The sequence below is a fragment of the Mastomys coucha genome, unplaced genomic scaffold (genome assembly GCF_008632895.1).
Source record: "Mastomys coucha isolate ucsf_1 unplaced genomic scaffold, UCSF_Mcou_1 pScaffold7, whole genome shotgun sequence".
NCBI classification, from domain to species: Eukaryota; Metazoa; Chordata; class Mammalia; order Rodentia; family Muridae; genus Mastomys; species Mastomys coucha.
Window position 1 is genome coordinate 28,783,432 of NW_022196913.1, and position 15,819 is coordinate 28,799,250.

The following is a 15,819-nucleotide window of genomic DNA, read 5'->3' on the forward strand; positions in this document are numbered from 1 at the left end:
CTCTCTCTCTCTCTCTCTCTCTTTCTCTCTCTCTCTCTGTCTCTCTCTCTGTCTCTCTCTCTCTCTCTCTCTCTTTCTCTCCCTTTATCCTTTCTTTCCTGTCTACTGGTAGGGGGTGAAAACAGGGGAATAAATAATCGGTAAAAAAAAAAAGAACCCACAAAATAGTAAAAGAGCAGCTATACACAGACACACCCATTTTCTTGTGTCTTGTGAGGATTTCAAACTCTAGAAATTTCCAGAATCTCAGATGACCACAACTGAAGATGAACACTCTGAAACATGTACAAAGTCACCTGCAACTGAAACTAGAAGACTGCCTCCCACAGGCATGGCCTACAACTGGGCCAAAGTAAGAGAAGGAAGATAACGCCCCTCCCCCTGATTGACTCCAGTGCAACTTCTCAACTAAACAGAAGCAGAGGCTTTGAGACCAAGTTTCCTGTGTCAAGTCACAGGTTCCTACTACCAAGATAAAATGCCTGGCAAAGGCAACATAAGACAGGCAGGCATGGGGTCTGCCTCACTGTCTGAGGGGACAGTCTACCATCATGGGGAAAGCATGGTAGCAGGATAGTGAGACAGCTATCATATCACACCTGCAGTCAGGAAGGAGAGAGAGGAGTGGGGAAGGTGAATGTCAATGCTCGGCTTACTTTTCTTAGTCTAGGATCCGGGTCATGGATGGTGCTGCCCACATTCAGGGCGGATCCTCCTCCCTCAATCAGTTCAACCTTTCTGGAAACACTCTCAGAGACACACGCACAGCAGCCATGTATGTCAAGGTGATTCTAAGTCCAGTCAAGTTGACAGTGAAAGCTGACTGTCATATTTCCCACCAAAAGCTCTCCTTTCTCTGCACATCATGTGCCAAGATCTGACCTGGGAGGCCTGTAACGTCAGTCAGCTAGATCCACCCACATACAGCTCTCTGTAGCTTCACTGTTGAGACATCTTGAAAACCCCTTCTTTAACCACAGTTGTACATCATCTATGTTATCACATTAGTGTCTTCAGAGGACAGTATTTAACAGTGACTTTCTCGGCTGACAAAAATCTTCCCTGGTACAATGACAATAAAACATTTATTGAACAGAATAGAGTGAGTACATTTTTCATGGGTGAGCTCCTAAAGTCAGTCACCACCAGGAATTATAAATGAGATATTCCACTGTCGTTAAACGAAATTTTCACAGAGTGTTATTGAGCCTCTTTATTCTTATTAATATGGAAGCACATTTTTGAAAACCTTTAACCCTCCCCCACAAATGTTGTGTTTAATGCTGTTTCTGATTCCTGTATGAGACAGCTGGGTTGGCACATGCCATGTCGGGGCCCCGTGGAGTCAAGAATGCTACACTGGATGATTATGAAATTGGACTTGATTGATTTAATCACTGTAATCACTGGCATTGTTCAGCTACGAGACCAGGAGGTTTTCCTTCCAGCAATTATGCAGGATGGAGTCACATTATGTGAGGATCTCATCCTGTGTTTATTTTTCCCTAAATGGGAGATGGAGACCTAGCCATGAGCCAAGGTCCAGCACTGCCAGGTGAACCTATGTGATCCAATCAGAAGAGGGCCAAGTGGTGAACCCAGCAAACACTTTGTTGTACCTGGCTCTCAGTACGTAGAGCTGGCTATGAAATGAATTTATGCCTAAGTCAGTATATCCCTGTATCATCCTTCAAAGAGGGTAAAGAGGCAGAATACTGGTCCATGTAAGAGCTCTCTCTCTGTGTATTGCTTGTTCTTCATGGTGAGGCCTTTGAGCAGCCCTCAGGACCCATCACTCTCCCCTAAGACTGTCATTCTCCATCCTGGATAAGCGCCTTCTGCCCTTGTTGCTTATGTATTCATTTAAATTACTGACTGCCTGAAGGCGTGTCTCCCTAATGGGAAGTGAAACCTCTACAGAATGGCTGTGCAGTCTTTGAAGAACCCCAGCACAGTCTGGACTGTTGTTCTTGTGTTGGTGCTGGTGCTGGTGTTGGTGTTGGTGTTGGTGGTTTGATTTGGTTTGGTTTGGCTTACTTGGGTATTTTTCGAGACAGAACCTTGTACCTAACCATAGACTAGGCTAGACCTTCTGGAAATCTTCCTGCCTTAGTGCTGGATTAATTCTGTGTGTAGAGCGCACCAGACTGGAGCATCTGTCCTTGTTTCCAGGTTTCAGGTGTCAGTGCCTTGGCTGTGGAGGCATTCCTCTGGCTTGAGAAACTTAGGTGAGCCCATTTTCCAGAGGAGTGCACACACTGGAAGGAGGCTGTGTGCTGTGAGGAAGTGGAGAACAAGGATTCTGAGACGTTTGCTCATCCTGTGAGAGTGCAGCATGGCGAGCTCTCTGTAGCCGTGTGCTGTCTGGTGAATGGAAACAGGACCTAGAAGACCACCTACCCCAAACCCTCATTTGCTGATGACGAAAACTGAGGCTGGCACAGAGTGTCAGGATCACCAGTGGTCTGGCAGACTCAGGCCCGCTGACAGACTTGAGGGATAATTGCAGCCAAGAAATCTGTTTGCAGCCTCTAATTGGCCCCTTTTCTAATTGATGTAAAAGTGTTATGGACAGCAGTTACAAAACTCATTATTCTCAAAATAGTCATAGAGGAGGTTGTGTGTGTGTGCTTGCAACACCTGGGCACTGCTCTCCTGGTGTCTAGAGCCCTGCTGCACATAGTAGGTGTTTAATAAAAATAAAACAATTTGGTTTGGGGATGATTGTAGGGGAGAACACAGTTCAACTGTTCTCCATTGGAGAGGTAAGAAGATTGTAATGCTGGGGAAATCTGAGGATGGCAAGGAAGGACTGATCACTGTGGAGAAGAAACAAGTATGCAGGCTGAAGGGACAGGGTTTAGAAAGCAAGAGTGGGTTCTGCAATCCTAGAAAGAGCCAGAACTTTGTCACTTCGCACATACAAATGTCACACTGCTCACTGCTCTGGGCCCTCAGAGCTGGATCCCCTTGGGATACAGTCCAAGAAAACCCCTGACGCAAAGCTGAGGAAACTGGGGAAACCCCAGGCCAGTCAACTAGCAAATTACAGGTCTCCACAAATAACATTCAAGTGTCTCGAGACTGGAAGAGGGACCAATAAATGCCCATGCGTATGAGGGCATTGTACAAGGAGTGAGAAGTGTAGATCCTCACTGATTTCCGAGGAAGTGGGGATGGCAAGAAGGAAGGGAGAGGAAGGGAGGAAGGAGGAATGTAAGTAGGGAAATAGAAGAGAGGAGAAGAGAAGGAAGAGAAATGGAAAGAGCAGAAATGAAGAGAGAAGAGAGATAGAAAGAGAAGAAAGGAGAATGATTGGGAATGGGAGGGGGAATGAGGGAGGGGAGGGGAGAGATGAAAGGAGGAGAGAGGAGAGGGGAAGAGAGGAGAGAAGAGAAGAGAGGAGAGGAGAGGGGGTGGGGTGGGAAGGAGAGGAGAGGAGAAGGGAGGAGAGGGGAGGGGAGGAGAGGAGAGTGGAAGAGAGGAGAGGGGAAGGGAAAAGAGGGGAGGAGAGACTGATTCCAGTGACAGTTAGGAGTCTATACTACTCAGCTCTGTGGCCTGGGGTGATCTTTGGAAAAATCCCAGAGCTTCTCTAAGCCCATTTCCCGACCTGGAAGTAGGGAAATGACAGTACTGGTTTCCCTAATGAGCTACTCCATGTTGAACACCTGCAGCAGCACCAGAGCTCAGTCAAGCTGGTTCTGGAAGTTTTGTTATTATTGTGGTGACTAAACAAAATGCTGCAATGGATGGCTACAGGGACTGTTTAGAAGGCCATGGAAGAGGAGGACAAGACCTTCAGCGGGGGTAGCATCCCCATAATTAGCAACAGCTTCGCACAGACTGTTCACCAGAATGGACACTGGCCTTAGTCACAGCCTGAGTTCATGAATGTCAAGCTACCCACCATCTTTGGTTATATCTGGGAGAAGAGACTGACAGTCATTGGATGAAAGCCAGCTGTTGACAGGCACCTTTAAGCTCTCTCCATGGACAAGAGAGGAATTCATGTTGGATACAGGATTTAACTGCACTGGGAGGTACTAGCTGAACGCCCGCCCATCCACGAGGAGCTCACCTGCAGACAGGCGCCGAAATTAATGTGTAGTTTAGGGCCAGTGTTTTGGCGAAGTTACTCAGGGCTTTGGTATTTTTCTTCCCATGCAGCAATAAAGTAGCCCAGGATGGAACACCAAGAAGACAGAGTGCCAGGAGATACTGAAGCAGCAATGGAGGCTTCAGGACACTGTAACTGGAAAACTTCCATGCTGTAGGAAACCGCAGAGGCCCCACACAACAGAATAGCAGACGGGAAGCCAAAAGCCAGTGACCCAGGGGCCATGCACACCCAGCTCCAGAATCATAGGAGCGCGCCACTTGGCAGGTTGCCTATGCCTTTAAAGTTAGCAAAGATGGGTGTAACTCTGAGCAACTTAATGAACCTTGCCAGGTCTCAACTCTTTGGCTATAAAAATAAGGAAAGTAATTGTCTCTATGTCTCAGGGTGTTTGCGAAGTTCAAAGTGGAATACTAATGAACCACAGCTTTGGACATCTTACTATTAATATTATTAACAATAATTGCCATACTTGCTGGAACTAAATTCAGCGAGATGACATTTGGGAGGGTGAAACAAAGTTCTACGTGTAAGACTGTAGTGATGTGCAGACAGAGACTGGGTTTATTCAGTTTCCTGGGGAGCTCTGGTTTGTCTGCAACAACCCATGAACAGAGCCAGTGCAGCCTGAAGCTCTTACAGCTTAGCCTCTTCTGCCTCAAGAGTCACCTCATAGGGAGAGGAGAGGGAGCATCGGATCCCTCAGAGAAGGCTGGTGCTGGTGACCATTTGTAGGAACGAGTCCATCTGAGGAATGGTTCGATGCTATATACCTTTAAAGAGCGGTAATCTCAGAGGTTGGTAATAGGATAGAGGTGTTCAGATATACCTGGAGACCTCGTTTGTATTATAACGTCTCAAAGGCGTGTGAGAACTCCTTGTTGGGCGCTGCTAAGATGTGGAACTTCAGAGAGATGTTTAAGCTCAGTGTAGCAAAGAACTCTCCATGGAAAAAAGCAGTTAGTCCTGAAAACCCAGCACATTGCCCCAGAAGTTCAGTCTCAACCCCCCAACACACACACACACACACACACACACACACACACACACACACTGAATGTGTATAAAATCGTGATTTTGTTCTTTCTTGCAGCCCAGAGCCTCACACATATTAGGCAAGTACTTGACCCATAAGCTGTATCTCTGACCCTCTTTGGTGGTAGTGGTGGTGGTAGCGTTTGTTTGTTTGTTTTTCATTAGTGTTTTGTCTGAATGTGTGAGGGTGTCAGAAGCCCTGGAACTGAAGCCCTGGAACAGATGTGAGCTGCTATATAGGTGCTGGGAACTGAACCCAGGTCCTCTGCGAGAGCAGCCAGTGCACTTCATTGCTGAGCCGTCTCTCCAGCCCTTGTTTGTTTGTTTTTCAGGACAGGGTTTCTTTGTGTATCCCTGGCTGTCCCTGGAACTCACTCTGTAGATCAGGCTGGCCTTCAACTCACAGAAATCCACCTGCCTCTGCCTCCTAAGTGCTGGGATTAAAGATGTGAGCCACTACTGCCTGGCTGCCCCTTTTGTTTTTATTTTATCTTTCGTTTTTACACAAAGTCACACAGTAAGGAGGTCCTTGATCTTGCTATAGAACCCAGACAGGTCTGTAACAGGCCATCCTCCTGCTCTTCTGAGTAGCTGGAATTACAGGCCTGACCCTGACTTAACTGTTTGTTGTAGAAAGACTTACATGGGAGGTTAGGCCTTGGTCATCTCTAGAAGCTCTTTCAACCTCAGGAAAAAACTATGTTCTGCATTTTAGGGGTGAAGATGGGGGCATTTCTTTCTGGAAAACTCTGTTCATGTAAATCTTCTGCCTGAACTCATCCTACAAATGGGCTCACTCCACTGTTCAAGAGCAAAAGCTAAGCACAGCTCTTTAAACTTTCTTATGCTATGAAAAAAAAAGTAGTGAAGAGGAAATTGAGAGGGAGGGAGGGAAGGAGGGGAAAGGAAGGGGTACAAAGAAGACGAACTATGTCAGTACTTATTCATTTGATCTATATTGACAACTTCTCCAGGAGGAAATTGTTAAATAGCCAATTAGCACATGAAAATATGTTCTGAGTCATTAATCATCAGGAAAAGTGGAAATCAAAACCACAAGATGTACTTCACACCCACCAGGATGGCTGTGTCCAACAGACAATATCAGGATTGAGGAAGCTGCAGAGAAGGACTCTGCACACTGCTGGTGGGAGTGTAGCCTAGGGCAATGAACCACTGGGAGTCCCTCAAAGGTCACCCGGGCCCTGGCTGTTTCACTTCTGGACCTGTGCCCCAAGGAGATGAAAACGTCATTTCACTTCCTGTTACCATGTCCCTTTGAGAAGTCTGCACAGAAATTTGTATGCAAGGGTTCATAGTGACATTATTCATGATTGTTAAAATTGGAAACCATGTCTGTGTCTATCATCTAATGAATGGTTGCATAAAATGAACACTGCAAGATTATTTGAGAGGAAGGTAGAAGGCAGTGCTCGCCCATCCAACAATGGGGCTAAGCCTTCCAAATAGTAGGAAAGTGAAGAAAGCCCCACGCAAAAGACTACATTTTGCTAGGGTCTCCTGATACAAAGAGTGAAAACTGGGCAAATCTATAAAGACGTATTTTGCCACAATCAATGATCAAAGAAGGAAGGCAGCAAAATGCATAAACATAAAATAGACACATGGGCAGCCCCCCAACATCATTGGTCATTAGAAAAATGTAATTCAAAAGTACAAGTGAGAGAGCACGTCACGCCTGCTTGAACAGCTGCTGAGTGTTAAGGAGAAACATTGATGAGCATTGCTGGTAGGAATATGAACCAGTGCGACACTTTTCAAAGCATAAACCCATGAGAAAGTCTACATGAATGCTCACGGAAGCATTGTTGATGAAGACAAGGGGAGAAGCAACCCAAAGGCCCATTAACTGATCAACATGTAAACAAAATGCATTACGGGCATACAGTGGAGATCATTCAGCTATGAAAAGGCATGAAGTACTGTCAGATGCTGGGCCTTGGAATCATGCCAGAGAAAGAAGCAAATCCCAAAATACTATACAGGAGAGGCTGTTATTTATGAAAAGTCTCCGAAACAGACAAATGAAAAGACAAAGTAGGTTTACAGCCAGATACTGGGGTGAGTTGGGGGGAAGAAGGTTAAGCAGTGACTCAATAGGCACAGGTTAATTGTGGGGCACTGAAAGTGTCCTAAAATTATATTAGGGTCATAGTCATACAAAGCCATGCATATGTATTGTACTTTGTGTGTGTGTGTGTGTGTGTGCACATGCGAGTATGTGCATGTGTGAATAGGTCAAGTTTGGGGAAATCTGTTCTCTCCCTCTATCATGGCGGGTCAGGGATTAAACACAATGTCATTAGGATCAATCTTAAGCACCTTTACATGCTGAACCGTCTCACTGGCTCATGTGATGTATTAAGTAGTAATTTCACTCTCAGAGATAACACTGAAAACATCGAACCTGTTTATGAACTTTGTAGATTCACCTTAATGACAGGTCAGCAACTGATGAAGGTAGAGTTAGAGGAACTGAAGGGACTGGTATCGGCTCATGACACCTCAAGACCAGGTTCTCAGCACAAAGGAGATTTATTTACCCCAGAGAGACAAAGGGTAGAAAATAAGAAACAAAGACAGTAGATGAAGGAAGAGGGAGAAGGGGAAAGGATATTTGTTTGGAGGGACTGGTGGGGAAGTCCTCCGCACCTCTAGATTGAGAGGACGTAGACATGGTTTTTGGGCAAATGGCAATTTATAAAGGTAGAAGGGGAAACCCCCATATTGCGATAAGGTCTTGAGGGGTTTGGATTGCTGGGCTTCAATACTTTAACGGCTGGACCTTGGTAGTTAGCTCTACAGGAGAGGGTGGCCAAATAAAGGAATGAAGCTTGGTGGCCAGCTTTAAGAGAGTAATATTATGGTTTTAAGCAAGGCACAGGGAATAGGGGAGAAGGGCAAGGCATACCAGAGCCTTCAAGAATGTTATAGTCAAACCATAAGCGAAGTACGTTTTCTTCTCTGCACCCTTTATGCATATTGTCTTAGTTAGGGTTTCTACTGTGGTGATACAAGACTATGACCATAAGCAACTTGGAGAAGAAAGGGTTTATTTTGCTTACACTGCCACATCACAGTCCATCATCAAAGGGAGTCAGGGCAGCAAGTCAAGGCAGGAGCTGATGCAGAGGTCATGGAGGAGTGCTGTTTACTGGCTTGTTCTTCATAGCTTTCTTCTAGCATCCAGAAACAAGAGCCCATGAGTGACACCTCCCCCAGTAGCTGGGCTCCCCAAATCAATCATCAGTTAAGAATATGCACCATATGCTTGATCACAGGCCTATCTAGTGGCGGCATCTTCTTAATTAAGTTTTCCTCTTCCAAAACGACTCCAGTTTGTGTCAGTTGCTATAAAACGGATCCCTTATCAATTTGACCCACATACACAGCACTGTTAAACCATAACCTTTCCTTTCTTGTTGTTCACGAGATTAATATCAATATCACAATAAAAAACATATTTCAAACTTTAAAATTCCCACAGACTTTTTTTTTAAAAAAAAAAAAAATCCAAACACTTTAAGAGCTCAGCCTTTTAAAAACATACAAAATACCTCTTTAAAGTATCCAAAGTCTCATCCCTCTAGGTTCCTATAAAATCAAAAATAAATGAAATACTTTGTTCAAGGAATAAACAACCAGGGTGCAGTCACAGTCTGAACAAAGCAAGCCTGAACTCCAGCAGGGTAAATCACACAGTGTAGAGTGTCTGGAGTACATTTAGGATCTGGGCTCCCAAGGGCTTAGAAAGTTTCACTTCTCTGCTCTTCCATTCACAGCACAAAGACCTGTCTCCTCGGCTCAGGCTAACTCACCCACAGCTGCCGCCGCCTTTGGTAGTCCATCGCATGGTGCTGGCATCTCTGCAATGCTGGCTTTCTCTGCTGCAGTTGAGCTGTACTTTTACCAATAGCCTCTCTTGAGCTCTCTGTAGGAATCCTGACCCTAATACCCGGTGCCAGACCTCAACTTCTCTCCGGGACCCCTTTAAGGTGGACCTTCAAAACTAGTGCCACCTGGGAGACTTAGGACTTCACCCTGTTTGGCTGGCAGCACAAGGACAACCTTGGCCACTGCTAGACGACAGCGTCTGAGCGTCTGTGTGCTGACTCCAAGGAAATACTTCCCAGATGGTTTTGCCTCTCTGATGCAGCTCTCTTCTTAATCGCAGCTGGTTCTGCAGCCCCAACTGACCAGTATTGATCGTCCCCGCAAAGGAAAGATCTCACTTTAATGGTTCTGCTTTCTTGTTAACCACAGCCAATTCTTCAACACTGAGTAACCTAAGCTCAAAATTTCAAATGGCCTCCATAGAGTCTTTAAGAAACTCTTAAGCATCCCTCTGAGACTACACAAGCCCAACTCTCAGCATCACTGTCTAAGTTCCCACAACGACTCATTAAGCTCTGATCACTGAATAGCTTTTCTAGCCCAAAGTTCCAGAGTCCTTCCACAATTCTCCCCAAAGCACAGGGCCAGGTCTGTTGCAGTAATACTCCACACCTGATACCAGTTTCTTTCTTTGTTGTGGTTTTAATTGCTGTGATAAAGCAACTTGGGAAGAAAAGGGATTTTGGTTGGTTGGTTTAGTTTGGTTGGGTTGGGTTGGGTTTGTTTGTTTGTTTGTTTGTTTTGCTTTGCTTATATTTCTATATCACAGTCCATCATGGAAGAAAGTCAGGGCATCAAGGCAGGAACTCAAGCAAGATAAGAACCTAGAGGCAGAAGTGGATGCAGAGGCTTAGGGGAGACTGTTGCTTACTGGCTTTCTCCTTTTGGATTGTTCATCCTGCTTTGTCTAAGCAGCCAGGACCACCAGTCCAGGGTGGCACCACCCACAGTGAGCTGGGCCTTCCTACAATAACCATCAATTAAGAAAATGTACCTTAGGCTTGGCCACATGCCAGTCAAATGGAGGCATCTTCTCAAGGTTCTCTCTTCCAAAGTAATTCTAGTTTGTGTCAAGTTGACCTGAAACTATGCAGCATACACGCCAAGCCTAAGCTGCTGACCATGGATGTTCTCATCAAAACCTTGGGTGTTAATACAAGAAATACCAGCCAAGCCAAGACCAGGTCAGTCTTATCAACTACTGATCAAGGCCCTCCATGCTCACTGCTCTAGTGAAAGGCAGCATTCTTTGACAGAAGGCCCCCAACATTTGCTTCGTCTATACTGTTGCTGCAATGACATTCATCCTTCACACACCAGCTAGAGGAATGTCTCTTCTGGTTAAATTGGTTCCATGTCTCTTCCTATATTAAGATTGTAACCAAATTTTCTTAAAATGTCTCACAAGGCTGGGTGTGATGTTGGCCATCCCAAAACAAGCCATTTTCCTGGCCTGCCCCCTCCCACCCAACCCTGGACTCAAAGATTTCATTTCTCAATGTCTAGGGTGCAGTATTATCTTTGCTTCTGTTTTTGTTTGGTTTGCTTTGTATTTAATTTTTCTTGCTGTTGTGTTGCTTTTGGTTTTATTTGGTTTGGTTTGCTTTTTGGAGACAGGGCCTTATGTAATCTATGCTGGCTTCTAACTTTCCCTCAGCTGAGGCTGGCCTTGTACTCTGGGTCCTCCAGCCTCTACATCCCAAGTACTAAGATCACAGATGTGTACTACCACTCCACTCTTTTCTCTGGACCTTTGAACTATGGCATCTCCTGCTTAAATCTCTTCACTCACCCTCATCTGCTTCCATGCCATCCTCTCTCTCTCGTCTGTGCCAGCCTAATCACTATTTTTGCCTTCACTCCACATTTAGGGATCGTGGGGAAATCACTTTCTCCACAAGTCCTTCCTGGTTCCCATGGTCTCACCAAATGCTCTTGCAAAGAACAGAACCCTGGGCTTCCCCTATGATAAATAGCATCTGTTGCATCAACTTGGAATTGCCTGGTAACTTTCCCTGACTCTCCCCAAAACCGAGTGGCGTGCTATGCTTCATGGCACACGTGAGCAATGGAGATAAAAATAGTACCTTGCAGCACTGGGCTACAGTGAAGGTCAGGTGAGACAGTATTTGAGTAAGAACAGTGCTGGGGCATCACAGGAATGGCACCCCTGCCTGTTTAAAACTTCATGTTCATTTGTAGATTCTAAATCCTAAGGTACAACTTCCATTTTTGTCACAGCTACATCTTCAGTAAATGTTACCGAGGGAAGATTTTGCTCAGTTAATTAATCAGGCTAGTATACAGATAATTCAAAGCTATCTCAGGATTCCAAGATCCAGGATAGGTAGTGGGTAATAAATAAAAATAGTTTCCAAACAAGATGGGTGAAGACAGAAGCATAAGCAGTTACATAGGGCTGTTCTTGGTGAGACATGCCTGTGGTCCTACCACTTTAGAGGTGGAAGCTAGAGGATCATGGGTTCAAGACTAATCTTGTCTATGTACTGAGTTCAAGATCAATATGGACTACAAATGACTCTGTCTCCAATTTTTTTTTTTAAGAAGAAAATAAAATAAAATAAGAGGCTTTTTAAATCAGTAGAAAAAAAGTCTGGCATGTTGGCTCATACCTATAATCCCAGCACTGGGGAATCTGAAGCAGGAGGATCACCACAACGAAACCAGCCTGAGCTACTTCATGAGTTCCAGACCAGCCTGGGAAACAGTGAGAAATATTATCCCTAAATAAATGGTAAATGATAAATAAATAGCAAAGCAATAGCTTGTTTACAGATGAAATTTGGATCATTTCCATTAGGCTTTTGAAAAACAACGAAAGTGAGAATCCATTCACAGCATAAACAAAAGTAGATCCATGGGCAGCTAGGTACAGAAAAGAAAAAAAAATTTTTTTTTTTTTTTTGTTTTTTTCAAGACAGGGTTTCTCTGTGTAGCCCTGGCTGTCCTGGAACTCACTCTGTAGACCAGGCTGGCCTCGAACTCAGAAATCCGCCTGCCTCTGCCTCCCAAGTGCTGGGATTAAAGGCACGCGCCACCACTGCCCAGCGGAAAAAAAATTTTTTTTAAGTCAAAACACAAGAAAGCAAAGCTCTGGCTGATGAGATCGCTCAGTGGTTAAGATCACTAACTGCTCTTCTGAAGGTCCTGAGTTCAAATCCCAGGAACCACATGGTGGCTCACAACCATCCATAATGAGATCTGACCCACTCTTCTGTTGTGTCTGAAGACAGCTACAGTGTACTTACATATAATAATAAATAAATCTTTGAGCCGGAGCTAACCGGGCCAGGGGCAAGCAGAGGTCCTGAGTTCAATTCTCAGCAACCACATGGTGGCTCACAACCATCTGTACAGCTATAGTGTACTCATATACATAAAGTAAATAAATAAATCTTAAGAAAGAAAGAAAGAAAGAGAGAGAGAGAAAGAAAGAGAGGGAGAAAGAAAAGAGAGAGGGAGAGAGGGAGAGAGAGAGAGAGGAGAGAGAGAGAGAGAGAGAGAGAGAGAGAGAGAGAGAGAGAGAGAGAGAGAGAGAGAGAGAGAAGGCAAAGCTCCTTGTCCCAGCCGGGGCAGCTCCCTGTCTGAGCCGGGGCAGCTCCGAGAGCTCTGCTCTTTCACCAATGTGGGAAGATGCTCTCCTGGAACTGGAAGCTGACAGTGAGTCAGGAAGGAGTCTCAGGATGCTACTGCTTCTTGAAGTCCCAGGCTGAGCACCAAGCTCAAAGCAGGGCACCTGGCTTCTCCGGACCTTATTTCCACACCGGTAAATACAGATTCTTATGCTGGGGATGATGGCCTAGCCTATAATACCTGTGCTCTGGAGGCTGAGGCAAGAGTTGAATATAAGGCTAGCCTGATCTACACAAAGAAAGCTAGTCTCAAATAAGTAAATAAATAAATAAATGAATAAATAAACTAACTAACTAACTAACATTTAAAATGAAATATGTTATGAGGACTAAATGATATAATGCTTGTATATCAGCTTTTATGGAATACCTAACTGCATATATATTATATATTATATAATATTATATTAAAAAGATGACAGCCAGTTATATCTCAGAGGTAAGGGTATAGTTTGTGGCTTTAGGGTTTTCCCTTTTAACTGTAGGTTCTAATAACTCTGCAATAAGCATGTTCTGTTTTTAAAAATAAAAGGGAAAACAAGTTATTTTTAAGTTTAAAATACTTAAAAATCTCACCACTGGAGAATATTTTTGGTCATACAAAAATATTCATGATCTACTATTAAGAGTTTTCTAAGCAAAATAATTTGGATTATGAAAATATTTATTATTTTCCTGTGTGTATGTGAGTGTGTGTGAGTGTGTGCGCGTGTGTGTGTGAGTGTATGTGTGTGAGTGTGTGCGCGTGTGTGTGTGAGTGTATGTGTGTGTGAGTGTGTGTGTGAGTGTGTGTGTGTATGTGTGTGAGTGTGTGCGCGTGTGTGAGTGTGTGTATGTGTGTGTGTGTGTGTGTGAGTGTATGTGTGTGTGTGTGTGTGTGAGTGTATGTGTGTGTGAGTGTATGTGTGTGTGAGTGTGTGTGTGTGTGTGTGTGTGTGTGTGTGTGTATGTGTGTGTGTGTGCATCTCCTCCAGGGAAGAATGAAAAACTCACAGTAGCCACAGCCCCTGTCTCAGGTCTGTGTTACATGTGATTTTGACTTTATTTCTTGTTATCTTCTATTTCCTAAATCTTTCACAAAGTTGTGATTCTTAGCAATTACAGGGGAAAATATGGGTCTTTTCTTTTTTTTTTTAAGAAGAACACAGTATGATTTTTAACAAGATCAAACAGAGCTTTTCATCTCAAACAGAAGGGAAGAAAAGGTTTTTCCAGATTAAAAGGTAAAAAGAATAAAGTGGGTCCCAACTAATGTCCTATATTTTTCTTGGCAATAGAAGGCGAGGGAGAGGATGGTTTAGGCTTTGAAACAGTTGTGAGAAATGAAGAGGTCTAATTAGAGAGATTTTTTCTTTTAAGGGAACACGGATGAAGGCCTAACTAACCTCATAGTGTGAAGTAGAGCCTCATGCTCCCAGCATGTAGCAGCACAGGGTTGGGAATAGGGAGTTTCATCTAAGGCTGATGAGAGACCACACAGGAACCACCACACATAGCAAGTCTGGAGGGCTTCCCATCAGAACACTGGCAACGGTTCTCATCTTACCTGACTTTTAAAGAGTTGGTGGATGCCAACCACACATGGTCATACTTGTAATCCTAGTACTCGAGGCTGCCGCAGGAGAATTATGAATTTGAAGCCAGTCTGGATTATGTAATGAGACCCCTGAGTCAAACAAATGAACAAACGAAGAAACAAAACAAAGAAACAATAAGATGGAAGAATAGACTCACACAGAGACACGTTATAGTTGACCATAGCATGGTATCTCCAAAGGGTTATGTATTAAATCCTTGGTCCTATCACCAGTCACACTACTGAGAGACAGTGGAGTCTTTAATACATGGGGGCTAGAGGGGTATGTGTAAGGTGCTAGGTATCAAGCCCAGGGTATTGTGATTTGAATGTGAAATGTCCCCATATGTTCATGTGTCCAACACTTGGTCCTCGGCTGATGGACATATTTTAGGTCTTAGAAGCTTTAGGGGTGAAAGCTTGCTGATGGAAGTGGGTGAGGGGAAGTGAGCTTTAATATCTGAGAGCAGGTTCCACTTCCTGTCCACTCTGCTTCTTAACTTTAGGTACAATATGACCATGCACCTCCTGAAACTATGCCTTTCCTTCAATGATAGACTGTATCTCTTCAAACTGTGAGCCAAAATAAAAAAAAAAAAAAAAAACCATACCCCCTTAAGTTGCTTTGTGTCAGGTCTTTGGTCATAGCAATAAAAGTAACTAATGCACTAGACAAGCATTCCACCATGGAGCTACACCCCAGGCCTAGTTTAGGCTTTTAGATCGTGGGGAGTATGTTCTTAAAGAGACTGTTGGACCCTAACCTCTTTTCTTTCTCCTCTCTCTTGCTTTCCAGCTATATGATAAGCAGGTTTGCTCTGGGAACATGTTCCCACCATTATCACAGGGCCAAATGCAATATAACTCAGCAAGAGTCTGTAAGACTAAGATCCAAAATAGCCCTTTCCTCTTAACAAGCTAATTATCTCAAGTAGAGTGACAAAAAGATAACAAACTCAGCTGGAATTGGTTATTGATTAATTTTTTGGCAACAAAATAGATGGAGTTTTTAATAATGCAACCAACTCAGGCAAATATATAAAAGTAAACTCTCCTCCCAGAATTTCCCTGGAGATGCCCTTTGTCGACATTTTTAGTCAACACTGTCCGGTAGATATGACATTACCCATCCTACCAACCAGCCTAGGAGTGATCACAACTCAATACTATTTCACTATTTGGTCAAATATGTCTCAATTAGGAAGAATCCAATGCCTCCCCAGCCACTTAAAGGCATCCCAAACACATTCTCGGGCTTTGCTCTTGTTATCAATGTTGTGGTCCCTGGGCATGTTATTACTGCAACTTACTTTGTTCATTTCATTGCTGAAAGAAATCACTGGGAAGAATTCAGCCTGCATGGTTCAGTGTGTTGCATCGAACAGCCCCATTCTCCCGATCCTTGCCTCCTCTGTGTTGCTGAGTCTGAGTTCTAATGTAAGACTTCTCTGTTGTTGTTGAGAAAGGCTCTTACTCTCTTGAACCAGGCTTTTCTGGAGCTTGTAGCTCAGGCTGGCTCA

General features: G+C 44.1%; 1 protein-coding gene across 4 annotated transcripts in view; it reads left to right on the forward strand.

Moving 5' to 3' along the window:
- Positions 1 to 15,819, forward strand: part of Ripor2 (RHO family interacting cell polarization regulator 2) — a 225,438-nt gene that overhangs the window by 73,535 nt on the left and 136,084 nt on the right. The gene's annotated exons all lie outside the window — the stretch shown is intronic.